Source organism: Danio rerio, chromosome 7 (genome assembly GCF_049306965.1).
Source record: "Danio rerio strain Tuebingen ecotype United States chromosome 7, GRCz12tu, whole genome shotgun sequence".
In the NCBI taxonomy this organism is placed as follows: Eukaryota; Metazoa; Chordata; class Actinopteri; order Cypriniformes; family Danionidae; genus Danio; species Danio rerio.
Window position 1 is genome coordinate 64211518 of NC_133182.1, and position 14695 is coordinate 64226212.

The window sequence follows — 14695 nt, forward strand, 5'->3', positions numbered from 1 at the left end:
GCATTTCAATTCAATTCAATTCAATTCAGCTTTATTTGTATAGCGCTTTTACAATGTAGATTGTGTCAAAGCAGCTTCACATTTCAGAAGAGAAACGCACCTCATCCATATTAGCATTTTTATTGCGTTCAGAAAAAGGATCTCTGTCCACACTATACAGCTTAAATGCATGATGCATGCATTGATACTGGACATGCACATATTTTGCTGGCCTTCCTACTTAGAGCATACCAGTTGCGTTGAGGTCAAATAAGAGTGGATTCATGAATCAGTGAACAATGTAATAGTCCAGAAAACTAATCAAAGAGTGATTGTCGACAGCCTTATGAATAAATTAAACAAAATATTGGAGGTGTTTTAAGCATTCAAAACTGTCCACATGCTATTTATTTATTTATTCTCTGCATCTTAAAAATCCAAATTACGTCTATAAGCACACAAGCATGGCTAAAACTAATAGTGAGCCATATACAATAGCTTCCCTTGTCATTGCTGGGGTTGACAGGCATTTTGCTGATAAACTTTCTGACAATAAATCCAACTCCAGCAACTATAAAATATACTATTTTATCTGGAGATTTTTTATTTTTTATTTTTTTCTACAGTGACCTGGTTTCTGGGTACAATTTTATTTTAAATTTTTCGTTGCATTGCTGTTTTTGATTTAGTTTTTACTCAATTAAGGATATGATTTAAAATGTAGCAAAATAAAATATTTAATATGATTAAATCATACCACATGATGAACAACATATATATATATATATATATATATATATATATATATATATATATATATATATATATATATATATATATATATATATATATATATATATATATTTTTTTTTTTTTTTTAAGAAAGAGAAGACCTTTGTGTAGCAAATGATGTGCTTTGGTTAAGTCACATGACATGCAGTGTTTTTCTGTGGAGCGATTTCTGACAGACTGGCGATTATTGTGAGTAGTTGCTAAATGCAAATGTAAACGTCAATAAAACAAAGGATCAAATTATGTCAGATCCACAAAAAAAAAAAAAAAAAAAATCTGAAACATCACCTTCAGTAAGTTATGATGACATATTCACAACTTTGTAAATGGATCAAATGTACAGTATGTGTTGCCAAATGGTAACACTGTCCAAGAGTGGAACATGCAATATTGCAATGGGTTAGATAGCTAGCAAGGTCAGCTGTGAACTTTTAAGTTGTAACAAAAACAACATGAAAGCTAGTAATATAATGTTGATTAGTCATGTGTTAATGGCATTTGCAATATGGATAAAATCTAGTTTTATTGGCAATACTACTTTTGAATAGATATGAATACAGGGAACAGTGTATTAGCGAGCACCACCATGTTCTATGGTAAGTGAAAGAAGAAAAGGATAGAACTGGTTCTTCCTGCAGATGAAAGTGAGGGTGAGAGGGTAAGGGTTTTAGTGACCATGAGAAAGATGCAGACTGGATATTTGATTGAAACAGTTCAGGTAAGTTAGCACAGAGGCAGTTAAGACAGGTGTAGTATATATTTAGTATTATATTTAGACATTGTTAGCTAGTAGCTACATTATTCTGGTGCATCTGGATATACTAGACTTGTTATTTATTTGTTTTAATATTTACTGGAGAAAATATTTAGATTTGCTGTATGTTGTATACATGATAAATCAATATTATTATTTTTTTTTTAAAATATACTGCAAAAAATAATGGAATGAATGAAAGCTGTTGGAATATTTCTGTTGGAATATTAAAATTTGAAATGTCGAAGTTAGATCCGCTGTTGGACGGTGTTGCCAAATGACAACATTTCACAAAGTACTTCACAAAGTAAAAAATTTTCATTTCTTTTTTACAGCACTTCAAGTTAAGCCATTTTAAGAAAAGAAAAACAGTCTATATATATATATATATATATATATATATATTAAAGATTTATCATAATGCGTTTGATCGAGGTTTAATTAAAACTGAAATAACAGATTTTAAATACTACTCTAAAGAGTACAAATTATCAAGAAAACTACTCTAGTACAGTAATTTGAGTAAATGTAATTCGTTACTTTATCCTTCTGGATTTGCTTATCCGCCAATGACAGTTGGGTTTATTGTGCCACCCCTCTTTTTTAAAATTGTACATTTTCGTACGACTAAACTTATACAAATTTGTTCAAATTAGCAACATTCCTTTAAGGCAAGTCATTTCACCTGGTGGTTATCTATGAAACGCCTCTCTGGCAGTGTGCTTGGGCATTCTGTCTAAATGAGGAAACATCAAATTCTTTAAAACTGAAAAGCTAACGATTGCATTACATAGTTGTAATCACCATTAAAATTAAACAACAAGTGTCTCATAAGTTTAGTTTCTAAACGTTTGAATCAAACAAAATCTGCATATTTTCAGGTTGCCAGAGCTATTGCGCATGCACACTCGAAAGGAATGAGATCACGACACCAACCTCATTTATGGCCAATCTACACATTATTGTCCTCTTAATAATTCTTCGTCAGATTGCGCTGGTCTTCTGAAGTAATCCACAACCTGGTCTTGATGACGAGTCTCCTCCAGACATGACAGCGACTTTTTTGTACAAGTTTGTGGGCATTTGAGAGGACATACTGTACCTCACATTCATTTCATACAGATTACAAAACCAGAAAACCAGAATTAATGATTTCAAGCTTTATTTAGATATATATTTTTTATGTCCTTGCTCTGTTAAACATCATTTGGGAAATATTTAAAAAGAAAGGGGGACTGATAATTGGGACTTCAACTTTAAGTCTTGAAGAATGAGACATTAAGTAATTTTTCCATGAACTTTGACATTTTGCGTTATGTACCTCCAGTATCATAAATAAAGCTACAAAAGTTCTCACTCAGGTTGTGCCTCATGAAAAATGTATTAATATGTTCACTTTAGGTGCATATACATGTAAGTTTTCCTTTACCACTGTAAAGCTCAAAGTGTCTTTTTTCCAATGATACATAATTTGTGTTTGTAGCTTACTGGAAGTTAGGTAGGTGTAAATCCTTAAAATGGACTGCTGGCTAACATGTTAAAGGTACTAAAGAGCTTTTAGGTAATATATTGTAAAAAAGGTAACAGGTTTTGTTAGTGTTTCTCTGTAATTGTTTTTTTTTTCTATAGGAATTTATCAGGGCTTTTCCTCAAAACTGACTTTGGTGTTTTACATAATTAATTCCATACTTATTTCCATAATTCCATACTCAACAGGTTGATGTTAAAGTGAATAATTCAATGAGTCAGTCATACAGACAGCTGCTTGTTCTGTTCCTCTTTGAATTAAATTTAAGAAACTGATCCAGAATGATTCTGTCATCACTAGCACTGACAGTCTGACAGTCACAGACACTGAGAAAATTGAGTGATGCAGGGGTGTTAGACAGTATTTCATAATTTCGGAATTGAAACTCCAGCTCTTCTCCAGTATATTGCTTATGGTTAATTAATACACTGTTTACTCTCTTCTGGAAGTCAGCCTACCAACAGCTTATGTTGTTGTCTCAGCACATTACGCTGGGATAGGAGAAAGTATTTGAACATCAAAAACCATTACGCGCTTCATCTTTAAAGGGAATTGCATAATCTCGGCGACACTTGATTCCTAAACAGTCTCACATTCTCTCATGCCAGCTATTCATTCAGACAGATAACAGTTGGAGGGTGTTACATCAGTGGGAGCAAAAGGATGGATGTGCTACATTAGTTGCAGGAAGCAGATGGATGTGCACTTGCTTGCATTTGGCAGGCAACCTTTGCACAATATAATGTAGAAGCGGGTACTCTGAATACATATGCAGAACACAAATATGCAAAAAATGCTGGGTTGAATTTGGAATTTTAAGCACATTTCAGTGAATCTGAGTGTGTTAGTTATTGTGCGTTTTGTGAAAGGTTAATGCTATTTCTCTTCTTTTTTTTTTTTTTTTTTCTTTTAGTATAAAAGAGAGATCATGTTGAATGACTGTTTGCTGCAGTGATGGTTACTCTAGGATTTCTGTGCAGCTCTTATGACCAGCATAACTCCTGCCGGGAAGCCGTCTGTCTGAAATCACGCTCCCGTCCACTCTCTTATCTTTCACCTACTGGGTCTCCACCTTAGAAATGTATCGGCGTTCAGCTTTCGCTTGATTGAGCTGCAAAGACCACTGTGCCGCCGCCTGAGTTTACCTGCTCAGAACTACTAACGGGTGATTTGGCTTTCATTCTGGGAGAAAGAATAAGTGGTTTTAGTTCAGTGCATCTGTGACCGCAGGGACCTTGTGAAATTAATTAAAATAAAGCTCATCATTTTTTTATTTTATTTTATGGTGCACAATTGTAAAGGTGGTACTTTGGGATAAATGTATTTAATTTTGCTTTTCCACTTTTCAAATATTCTTCTCCAGCAGGAATAGGCTGTTAAATGTGTTATGTCTATTTGCTGAAGCTGTTTCAGAGGTTTTATGCTCTCACTGATGTCTTATTAATCAACGCAGATTCGGAACCCATATACATTACTAGACAATGCCAAATACGTCCCAAGAAGTACATTGTTTGGCAGTTTTTTTTTGTATGTGTGTTCATGAATCCACCAGAGGCGGTGAACGCTTTTTTTAGATCTCGAATGTCTCTTACAAGTGCCATCCATAGCCTGCTCTACTCAAATAAATCCACGAGAGGCCACTTTCGACTGACTGACTGATCACCCACCCAAAAGTAAAGATTGACCAGCACCCATCCCCATCCCTGAACCCAACCAAAAATGTTTTCAAAAGCACCGATTGACCAGCACCCACCACCATACCTAAACCCAACCAATAGTGTTTTCAAAAGCATCGATTGACCAGCACACACCATCATCCCTGAATCCAACCAATAGTGTTTTCAAAAGCACCAATTGACCAGCACCTACCACTATCAATTATTATTAATCAGGAATATTTAGAATTAACTTGTAGTTAATTTAGCAAAATAAATACAACAATGACTTCACCCACTCTTCTGAGCAGACTCTGTAATTATTACATGAGCTGTAGAATTATGTATGGAGAAGAATGACACCAAATATGACACATTTAGACATATATAAAACATAATTTATGCATTCTTAGTTTATCTAATGTCTCGAAAAGGGCATATACCGATGTATGAATTGAGAGAGAAATTAAGGAAGAGAATACATAGAGTTTACAACTGTAGGTTACAAACAAATTACATGTACCAGAGGCTGCTGTCGACTGACTGACTAGTCACCCACCCACCCCTGTTTCTAAAACCAACTAATAGTGTTTTTAGAAGCACCGATTGACCAGCACTAACCACCGTCCTTAAACCCAACCAATAGTGTTTTTAAAAGCACTGATTGACCAGTGCTCACCATTGTAGTGAAATAAGCTCGATTTATGAATATTATTGTCGTGTGCATTGATGGATTTGCTCTTCAATGTTTAAACTCTTGCAAGTGAATATTAAACCACACTGAACTGAACCTAACTGAACTTCAACACGGAAAACTGGACTGTCACTATTTCAATTTACTACAATATTACATGTTCAGGTGCCTTAACACAATCTACATTGTAAAAGCGCTATACAAGTAAAGATAAATTGAATTTAATTAAATTAATCGGAGGATATGCGAGATGCAAATTTTAAACTTCATTAAGACTTCATTAAGACAAAATAAAATAAGACACTCACATGGGTACAAAAACGCAATCTGCCTGTTCAAAAGGCAAGTCACGTGAGTACAAAAATGCAATCTTCCTATATAAAAACCTTCTGCGATGATGTGGGGGCCTAACAGGTATTTAAAGGTATTGGTCAGGTAACTCCCAGTCTTTCCTGACTGGCCATTGGCATGAGAGGAAAAATCGGTTGGGAAACTTTCTAGGTTCCTCCTTGCTGGTCTGTACCATCCCAAGGCAGACAGACAAAACTTTAACTCATGGTTTGAAACTTCACTAAGCATACAAATTATCATCCTGTGTCCTAGATAATAAGCTGTAGAATTATGAATGGAGAAAAATGAAACAAGCATGACACTTTTAGAAATACAAAAAACAATTAGTTTGCCTAATATCTTGAAAAGAGCATATACCGGTGTAAGAATCGAGAGAGAAATTGGGAAGATAATACATAGGTTGCTTTCCCAGAGATGGGTTGCAGCTAGAAGGGCATCCGTTGTGTGAAAACATGCTGGATAAGTTGGCGGTTCATTCCGCTGTGGTGACCCTGGATTAATAAAGGCACTGAGCTGAAAAGGAAATGAAGGATTGAATACATAGGTTGCAAACACATTACATGTACTTGACTGAATTTTGAGATTTCTATTACTCCATTTCAATAGTGTATGTCTTTGGGTGTGTGTATGGGTCCCAGGATGGAGGATTTTTTTCTTTGCAAAGACTTTGAAGATGGGACAGCTCTAGCTCTGGCCAGCATCTTGGTAGATAAGATGTCACCAAGTGACTTTCACCGGCGGACTCGCTGGGACCAGGTATCATAAACTGACGTAGAATGAACCCAGACCCTTTTAGGGTTAACAATGGAATTTAACCTCAGGACTGTATGTTACATCACCATCACGAAACCCAACCGATAGTGTTTTCAAAATCAATCCAGAAAAAAAAAAAAAAACCTTGCCTGATTTTTACCATGTTTTCAGATCTTACCACATTCTCACCCTGTTTTTTTATTTATTTTTTTTGGCTTTGTTTTTGTCTTACCTGCTTTCTGAAACCGTTCTTTGCTGAATTTGAATCCCGTTGTTGTGGTCAACTCCTCTCTACATCTCAAGTCTGCCAACGTTTTTGGCGAGCTACTGGGCAAGCTGGTAACAGCTTAAAAACCATCCACATGAAAGTAAGGGGTCATCGGGAGGTGCTAATAGAAACAGAAGCTGTCTGCAGCATCATATCGCCCCATAGCATTTGTTTTAAAGACGAAATGCAGCCATAAATAGCTCTAGCTTCATAATTTACAATTTCGAGAAATGTATACAGAGGTACAATTTCACAAAGAGCCTGTGTTGGTATTAATCTTAAAATATAAAGACATAAAAAAATATATTGTAACTTTCAGAATTGAAACATTCATTCACAGCTCATGAAAAGGAAACCAAGCAGCAAAATAAAACAGCTTTTTAAAATCTGTTGAGAAACTTGTTTAGTTCTAAGGGTCAGAGAAAAGGTCACAGAAAACGAAATAATGACTGTTTCTGCTGTAAAATTCTTCACGATCATTTTAAGTGGACCTCAGGGGTGAAAACATTAAATGGTCACACAATATGACCCTTTAACAATTTTCTCTAACTGTAGGAATACATTAGCTGAATCCCATTGGTTTTGTCTCTTTTTCATCCATTAATAATAATTGTAGCCAGTTTGGCCAGTCAGATGTCTCCTTGATCATACTTTTTTCTCTCTCTGGTTACATTTAGGCAAGTAACCAGAGCATTGTTATGCCATTTCTGAGAGCTCTGGATATACAGGTATAATGAATGAATAATTATTAAGGTTTTTTACGCAGCGGATGCCCTTCCAGCTGCAACCCATCCCTGGGAAACATCCACACACACTGATTCACACTCATACCCTATGTACAATTTGGCCTACCCAATGCATCCGAACTGCAGGTCTTTGGACTGTGGGGGAAACCGGAGAACCCGGAGGAAACCCACGCAAACGCAGGGAGAACATGCAAACTCCACACAGAAACACCACCTGACCCAGCCGAGGCTGGAGCCAGCGACCTTCTTGCTGTGAGGCGATAGCACTACCTACTGCGCCACTGCATCGCCCTATATGATCAGATATGTGTCTTAGAAAAAATATGTATGTTTAAAACAGCATTTCAGTTGGATCATAATAATCACAAGTACACTGATTACAGAGAGACTAGAGTCATTATTCACCAAAACTGACAAATGTTTTTTTTTTTTTTTTACATATTCACATAACTGACAATTGATGATGTCATGGCATTGTAATCATTGAAGTACTTCATTCTTTGCAACTTTTCAAAGGCTACAAATAAGACTGACACATTATTATGCACATCATTCCTCACACTCCGATGGGATCTCAGAGATGGGACAAACAGAGCTATTGAAGCTTATTGCCTAATAGCACTACAGTCGTTAAACCTTAACCTTATATATATATATATATATATATATATATATATATATATATATATATATATATATATATATATATATATATATATGTATATGTGTGTAGTGCAGTACCTTCGCGTTGTGTATCTTTTGTCTATGCTACGCTTGACTGAAATATATTCAGCTGACATTTCCAAGTACCAAGACAATGTTTGAGTTACCAAACTGTATTGCCTGTTTTGCTCTTTGGAATGTTTTTGGGTTTAGTGCATGATAGGCATTGTGTGCAGTATCCGTGGCATTGTACAGAAAATATGTGTAACTGTTTTTAAGCAACAGAACATTGTGAGACAAGTATTAACAACTATTATCTTGCAATACATGCCAGTGTACAAAACAATCATTACAAGGTGATGAGCAAAGGATACTGATATTAATACTAATGTCTAATTATACACTATGTTAATACAGATAATGATGTGAGATATACTGTGGGGAATATAAGTTTTCATCACGTCATGTTTTTTTTTTTTTTCTCTCTCTCTGGTAAAAATATTCTAAAGGATCTGTTGACAAGGAATTGAAGCAGATTTTGTTAAAACCCAAACAATAAACCCCCCCCCCCCCCCCCCCCCAAAAAAAAAAAAAAATTGTGTAATGTGTAATGAAATGACACAAGTCAGGTGATTGGTTGGGCCATTCTACAGCTTGATTTTTTTCTGAAAGCTTTCTCGGCTGTGTTTTGGATCATTGTCCTGCTGAAATGTCCACCCTAATTTCATCTTCATCCTCCTGCTAATATAAATGTTGGCCTGAAGCAGCTGAAATTCATTTACACTGATAAAGGGCAGAGGGTTGCTGAAGAACTACTGAGAGATTTCAGCTGCTGTCTGGGCTTTCACTGCCTTTCTACACCTCCCTTTCTTTATGCGTTTAATACCCTATGTCTTTTCATTTTATTTAACATAACATTTATTTGTAAACAAATTTATATTGTTTTGTTTGCATATATGGATTTCTTTAGTTGTTACCAACATCTGGTGAAAATTTAAAGTCAACAGCACCTTTAGAAATATGTTTTCTGAGACAAACTGTGACGTTCAATACTTACTTTTCCCACTGTACATAAAAAAAATATATTAGCCTTCCAAATGCAAAGCTAAGCTATATTTTGAGCATATATAATGCATTTACTTGGATTAGCCTGTGTCATCAGTTACTAGCCAGTTGTTATTGTGGACTAACAAACCACTAGATTCCATGATATACTATTTAGCATCAAGGTATTCCAGTTATATATCTGTAGTTAACCAGTTGACTATATATATATATATATATATATATATATATATATATCATGGTAATTATATGATCTCTTTGGGTTTTATTTTGTGATAACAACCTTCTGGAAGTACATTATCCTGTTTATTACATAACTGGTCCACACATTATTAACATTTTGACCACAAAATATTTTAATACATGCTTTGGGTAGCGTGGTGGCACAGTGGGTAGCGCTGTCCCCTCACAGCAAGACGGTTGCTGTTTCGAGCCTCAGCTGGGTCAGTTGGCATTTCTGTGTGGAGTTTGCATGTTCTCCCCATGTTCGCGGGTGCTTCGGTTTCCACCACAAGTCCAAAGACATGTGCTATAGGGGAACTGGGTAAGCTAAATTGTCCATAGTGTATGTATGTGAATGAGAGTGTATGGGTGCAGCAGGAACGGGCATCAACTGCGTAAAACATATTGTGACAAGTTGGCGGTTCATTCCGCTGTGGCGACCCCAGATTAATAAAAGTGAATAAGCCGAAAAGAAAATGAATGAATAAAAGATACATGCTTCATTGTTAATTCATATTAGCTCCAAAAAATGAAAAAAAAAATTGTATTTTTGTATTTGTAAAATTTGGTACCAGATATATTCATTCTTTTTTTGTTCAGGTTGCCTTGTTAAATGTGTTTTGTGCAATTTACCACAGTATTTACATTTTATTATGCATAATTATATACAACAAACCCAACTAACTCACATTCTAACCCAAACCATATAGTGAGTATACCTGTATGTAACAAGGAAACCTTAAATGTAGTGTGACCCAATTTTCTTCCAAAACAAACAAACATACAAACAGGTTTGGACAGAATCATTTGTGTATGTTAAAAAAAAAAAAAAAGGTTCTGCTGGTTTCTCATTAAAATGCAGGGGAAAATTATTTTCTTTGCCCTCTAGTGCTGTTAATAGAGCTTGTTTTGAACCCAGAACATTCCTTTAACTTAGATATACAGCACACACATCACCTACTATTGCCTCTCACGATAAACTAATTACATTTCTGGCTAAATCAGCCAATACTGCTTATTGACCATAATGCTCTCAGTAACAAAGCGTACCTGTTTAAGAGGAAAAACGTAATTTTGTTCTGGATTTTAAAAATCAAACTAACTGAATTTGTACATGAACATTTCCTGGAAACAAAAGCTGATATAAAAATGAAAAAAAAAAAAAAACACTTAAGTATTGGTGTAAAAGGATTAAGTAATCCGTATATGTCACAGGAAAATAGCCTAAAGGGTGTTTTAATCATTAAGACCACCATTTGGCCAGTTAGAATAGTTGTTAGTTCAGTAAGTGCATTGTAGTTCCAACATAAAGTAAAATTATGTGACTCATGCCTAGATGATAACATTAATATTGTGTGAGTGTGTGTATTTTCTTCTCATAATCCACAAGTGTTTGCTACTGTGTTATTGTGGCTCAGTGTGGAAGAGGTAATGAGTGTGTAGCTCACAGCAGCGATTTGCTGGAGTGGTTAGTGTTTATGTGTTGGATGTGACTTTCGCTAATAGGCAGGTTTGTGTTGTTTGTTGATTGTAATACAGAATGAGAGTGCATTTCTCACCATGCTGTAAAAAGTGTTTGCCTTTTCAAATGGTGATCATTCTAAGTAGAAGGTGATGGGCCATATGAACAGTTCAGTACACTGAGAGGTTGTGCCTTTATGGAGCACTTTTCACTCTTTTTATTATGAGTTAATATGGCTAGAGTTTGGGGAATCAGGGTCTTATAAACTGTAAAAACCACCAAGGTAATTTATGAATGCGCTGATAATGGTGCTCTCTCAGTAATAATACACAAATCAAACTGCCAGCTGTGTTCTTTCATTGAAATGTTATGGACACACATACACAGCAGTCTCCTCCATCTCAGCGTCGGTCTCCACACCAACTTTAGATTGAAAATGTGCCATCATTTCACTCTTGTCGAATGCAAAAGGTCATCTCTCTGATTCGCTGCATGTTACTTTTCCTTTTTTTCTTTTTTCATTTCCTTGCCCATTCCTCGCTCCTCAGCAGCTCTTTCCAAATGGTGGTCTTTATGACTCATCTCTTCTGTTTTGGTGGTATTGCCATGTTACAACTTCACCTCTTCTAAAAGCACGAAACCCAGGAAGCAATGTCATTCGTAAGGAAATGCTGAATTCAGATCTGCTGAATATAAACGAATGTCTCTGAAACACATGTGTGTCTCAAGGTTAGCCCATGTCCTGTTCACCATAGCTACTCTAGGTTACCTATCATGTGCATGTATTAGTGTCCTGAAAGGCATCTATAAGTGGCCTTACATTGCCTGTTTTATATGCAGAACAATCATTCATAAAGGAAGAAAGAGAGGGTCTTTAATTTCATTTTGTGAAGTGGGTTCTCAATGTTGAAGTGTATTTTTTCAATTCAGATTTTAAATTTGTTCACTGATCTCAGTATATGTAAAGAATAATGTTTATCCAGCCAGTGGTTATCATAGATTATTAAACAGCAGTCTGGAATACTTGATTCTGATTGGTCAGTCACAACATTCTATATGGTATTCCCAGAAAACAAATGCTGAAACTAATAACACAGGCTCATCCGATTATTTGTAATCATCTAGACTGTCAGTGAAATATTCACATCAATATTTACAGCTGGGAAGATAAGTGTTGAACACGTCACCATTTTCTTGGAAAACTTATTGTCAACAGGTGCTGTTGACTTGAAATTTTCACCAGATGCTGTTAACAACCAAAGAAATACATACAGCATATGCAAAGAAAACAATAATAATTACTTTAAAAATTAATTTATGTGTAATAAAATAAAATGACGAAGGGAAAAAGTTTTGAACACATGAAGAAATTGAGGTGTTTTTTCGGCAGTGAAAGCCCACACAGCAGCTGAAATCTCTCAGTAGTTTTTCAGCAACCCTCTGCCCTTCCTCATTGTAAATGAATATCAGCTGCTTCAGTCTAACGTCTACATTAGCAGGAGGATGAAACCAGGGTGGACATTTCATCAAGACAATGATCCAACACACAGCCGGGGAAACTCTTAAATGCTTTCAGAGAAAGCAAATCAAGCTGTAGAATGGCCCAGATAAAAACCTGACTTGAATCCAATAGAAAATACAAAATAAAGATCAGATTTGATAGATGAAACTCACAGAGCCATAAAGATTTTTACACTTTGTTGAAGTCTGTAAAAAAATCACACCTGAGCATTTGGTGACTTTATTCTTCACATAAGATTCATCTTTAAGCTACCATGATAAAAAAAAATATGTTTAAATATGTTTCAGTAGTTAAGTACTTTCGTTCAGTGTCATTCCATTGGTATTGTTTTTTTTTTTTTTGGTTTGTTATATTTTTATGTTTGTAGTGTTTGAGTTTTTACCAAAATCTGGTTCAATTGCATGCCAACAGCTCCTTAGAAATTATGATTCCCAGGAAAAAAGAATGACATGTTTACACCACTAAATATGCCAATGTTCTTGCCTATTTAGCGCCATCTTGTGACTGAATAAATTTTAGGTTGGTGAATGCTTCATTCAGCCGCTTTTGTTTTTGTCAGGTTTGCTTTAAATGAAATATTTAATCAACTGTTATGGCTCAGAACAATGTTTTGTGGCAAGTAGCTGTTTTCACAGAATAAAGCTCTTTAGGCTTATACAAAAGTCAATAAGACTATCTGACTTTATTCTACGATAAGAACTGCCTAGATGTACTTTATCCCTAACATAGAGGCTGAAAAACTTATCAGCAGCCTGACGCAAAGCTAGCTTTTTAACTGCTCTTTACTTTAACACAAAGCATGTAGTAAGAGTTGCACAGACTATAGTCGACTGATGGACTGAAATGCCCTGTTATGATGCTCTTTGTCTAGTCGCGCTTCATAGATCATGGGATTTTGACATGAACATATCAGGCCATAGACACAGTACATGACTGTTACGTGTGCCTTGTGTTTTTTTTAAAACATGCCACTCACGAAAGCAGCAAGTTTTTTAGACACTGTTTCAAGTTAAATAAATTGACTGTGTCACTAATTTTGGGTCTGCATATCTGCAGATCTGTTCTGTGTAAAGGGCCTCTTTTGCTACATTCCAGACACAATTGCATGTGGGAAGTTTAGCAATGATATGTTTCACTTCTAACCTCAAAGCATCCTGACTGATGTAAGTTGCAATTGCATTTCCACCACATGAGATGTGAATATTTCATGGTATTGTGCCAATTATGGCTAAAACAAAAGGAACAGGAAATGCCAGCTGTCCTTTGAATACAGGTTATATGTTTTATTTGTTACATTTTTTTAATAAATTGAAAATTGGGGCATGCTCCAAAACATTTGCTTATGTTAATTTATGCATGACTTTGCCAGCTACTAGTTGACATCAACTTTTCTTTAATCACAAGAGCAGGTTTTTACACATACATGGGGAAAACATGGAAACTCTATAGAAAAAAGGCATAATAACTGGGACTTAAACCAATGACCTTCTTGCTGTGATGCGACAGGGCTAACCACTGAGCAACCATGCCACTCATTCATATGTTATCATAAAATTTGCCTATAGTGTTGTCAGGATGTCTCACATATTCAACATTACACACATACTCAAAAAACAGGAACACGAAACGTAGGTTAACATGGAGGGTTGACAATGTAATACCGGACAATAAACTAAGATAAAACAAGGGTATAATTACACAGGACACGTTTACACAGATTACAAATAGGGGTGACATGTGGAGCATGGTCATAAAGAAGCAGCGGGAAACAACAAAGGGGGTTACATTATTACAGCAAAACAACATCACATGATGCAACACAACACCAGACATGTGACACAGGAACACAATTTAACCAACTAATCTTTTTTTTGTTGATGTTTGTTTGTTTTTGGATGGTAGCTAAAAAGTTAAAGTTGTCCTGCACTTTTATTAATAAAATACAGTAGAAGTCAGAATTATTAGCCCCCCTATGAATTTTTTTTCTTTTTAAATTTTTTTCCTAACTGATGTTTAACAGAGCAAGGAAATTTTCACAGTATGTCTGATAATATTTTTTCTTCTGGAGAAAGTCTTATTTGTTTTATTTCGGCTAGAATAAAAGCAGTTTTTTTAAAATTTCTTAACACCGTTTTAAAGTCAAAATTATTAGCCCCTTTAAGCTATTTTTATTCGATAGTCTACAAAACAAACCATTGTTATACACTTACTTGCCTAATTACCCTAACCTGCCCAGTTAAC

The 14695-nt window shown here is 35.4% G+C and overlaps 2 protein-coding genes and 1 long non-coding RNA gene across 3 annotated transcripts in view; 1 reads left to right on the forward strand and 2 right to left on the reverse strand.

The window, feature by feature from the left end:
- LOC141375164 (uncharacterized) overlaps positions 1–1817 on the reverse strand; it is a 340778-nt gene extending 338961 nt beyond the window's left edge. Inside the window, exon 1 of the mRNA XM_073907431.1 lies at positions 1330–1817. The gene's annotated coding sequence lies outside the window, so the exon portion shown is untranslated. The remainder of the gene's footprint in view (positions 1–1329) is intronic.
- adam19a (ADAM metallopeptidase domain 19a) overlaps positions 1–14695 on the forward strand; it is a 227908-nt gene that overhangs the window by 115594 nt on the left and 97619 nt on the right. The gene's annotated exons all lie outside the window — the stretch shown is intronic.
- On the reverse strand, positions 6777–10615 carry LOC141375169 (uncharacterized). The gene is made up of 2 exons (XR_012382775.1): positions 9758–10615; positions 6777–7640 (listed from the first exon to the last, which is right to left on the reverse strand). It is a non-coding gene; the product is annotated as an uncharacterized lncRNA (long non-coding RNA).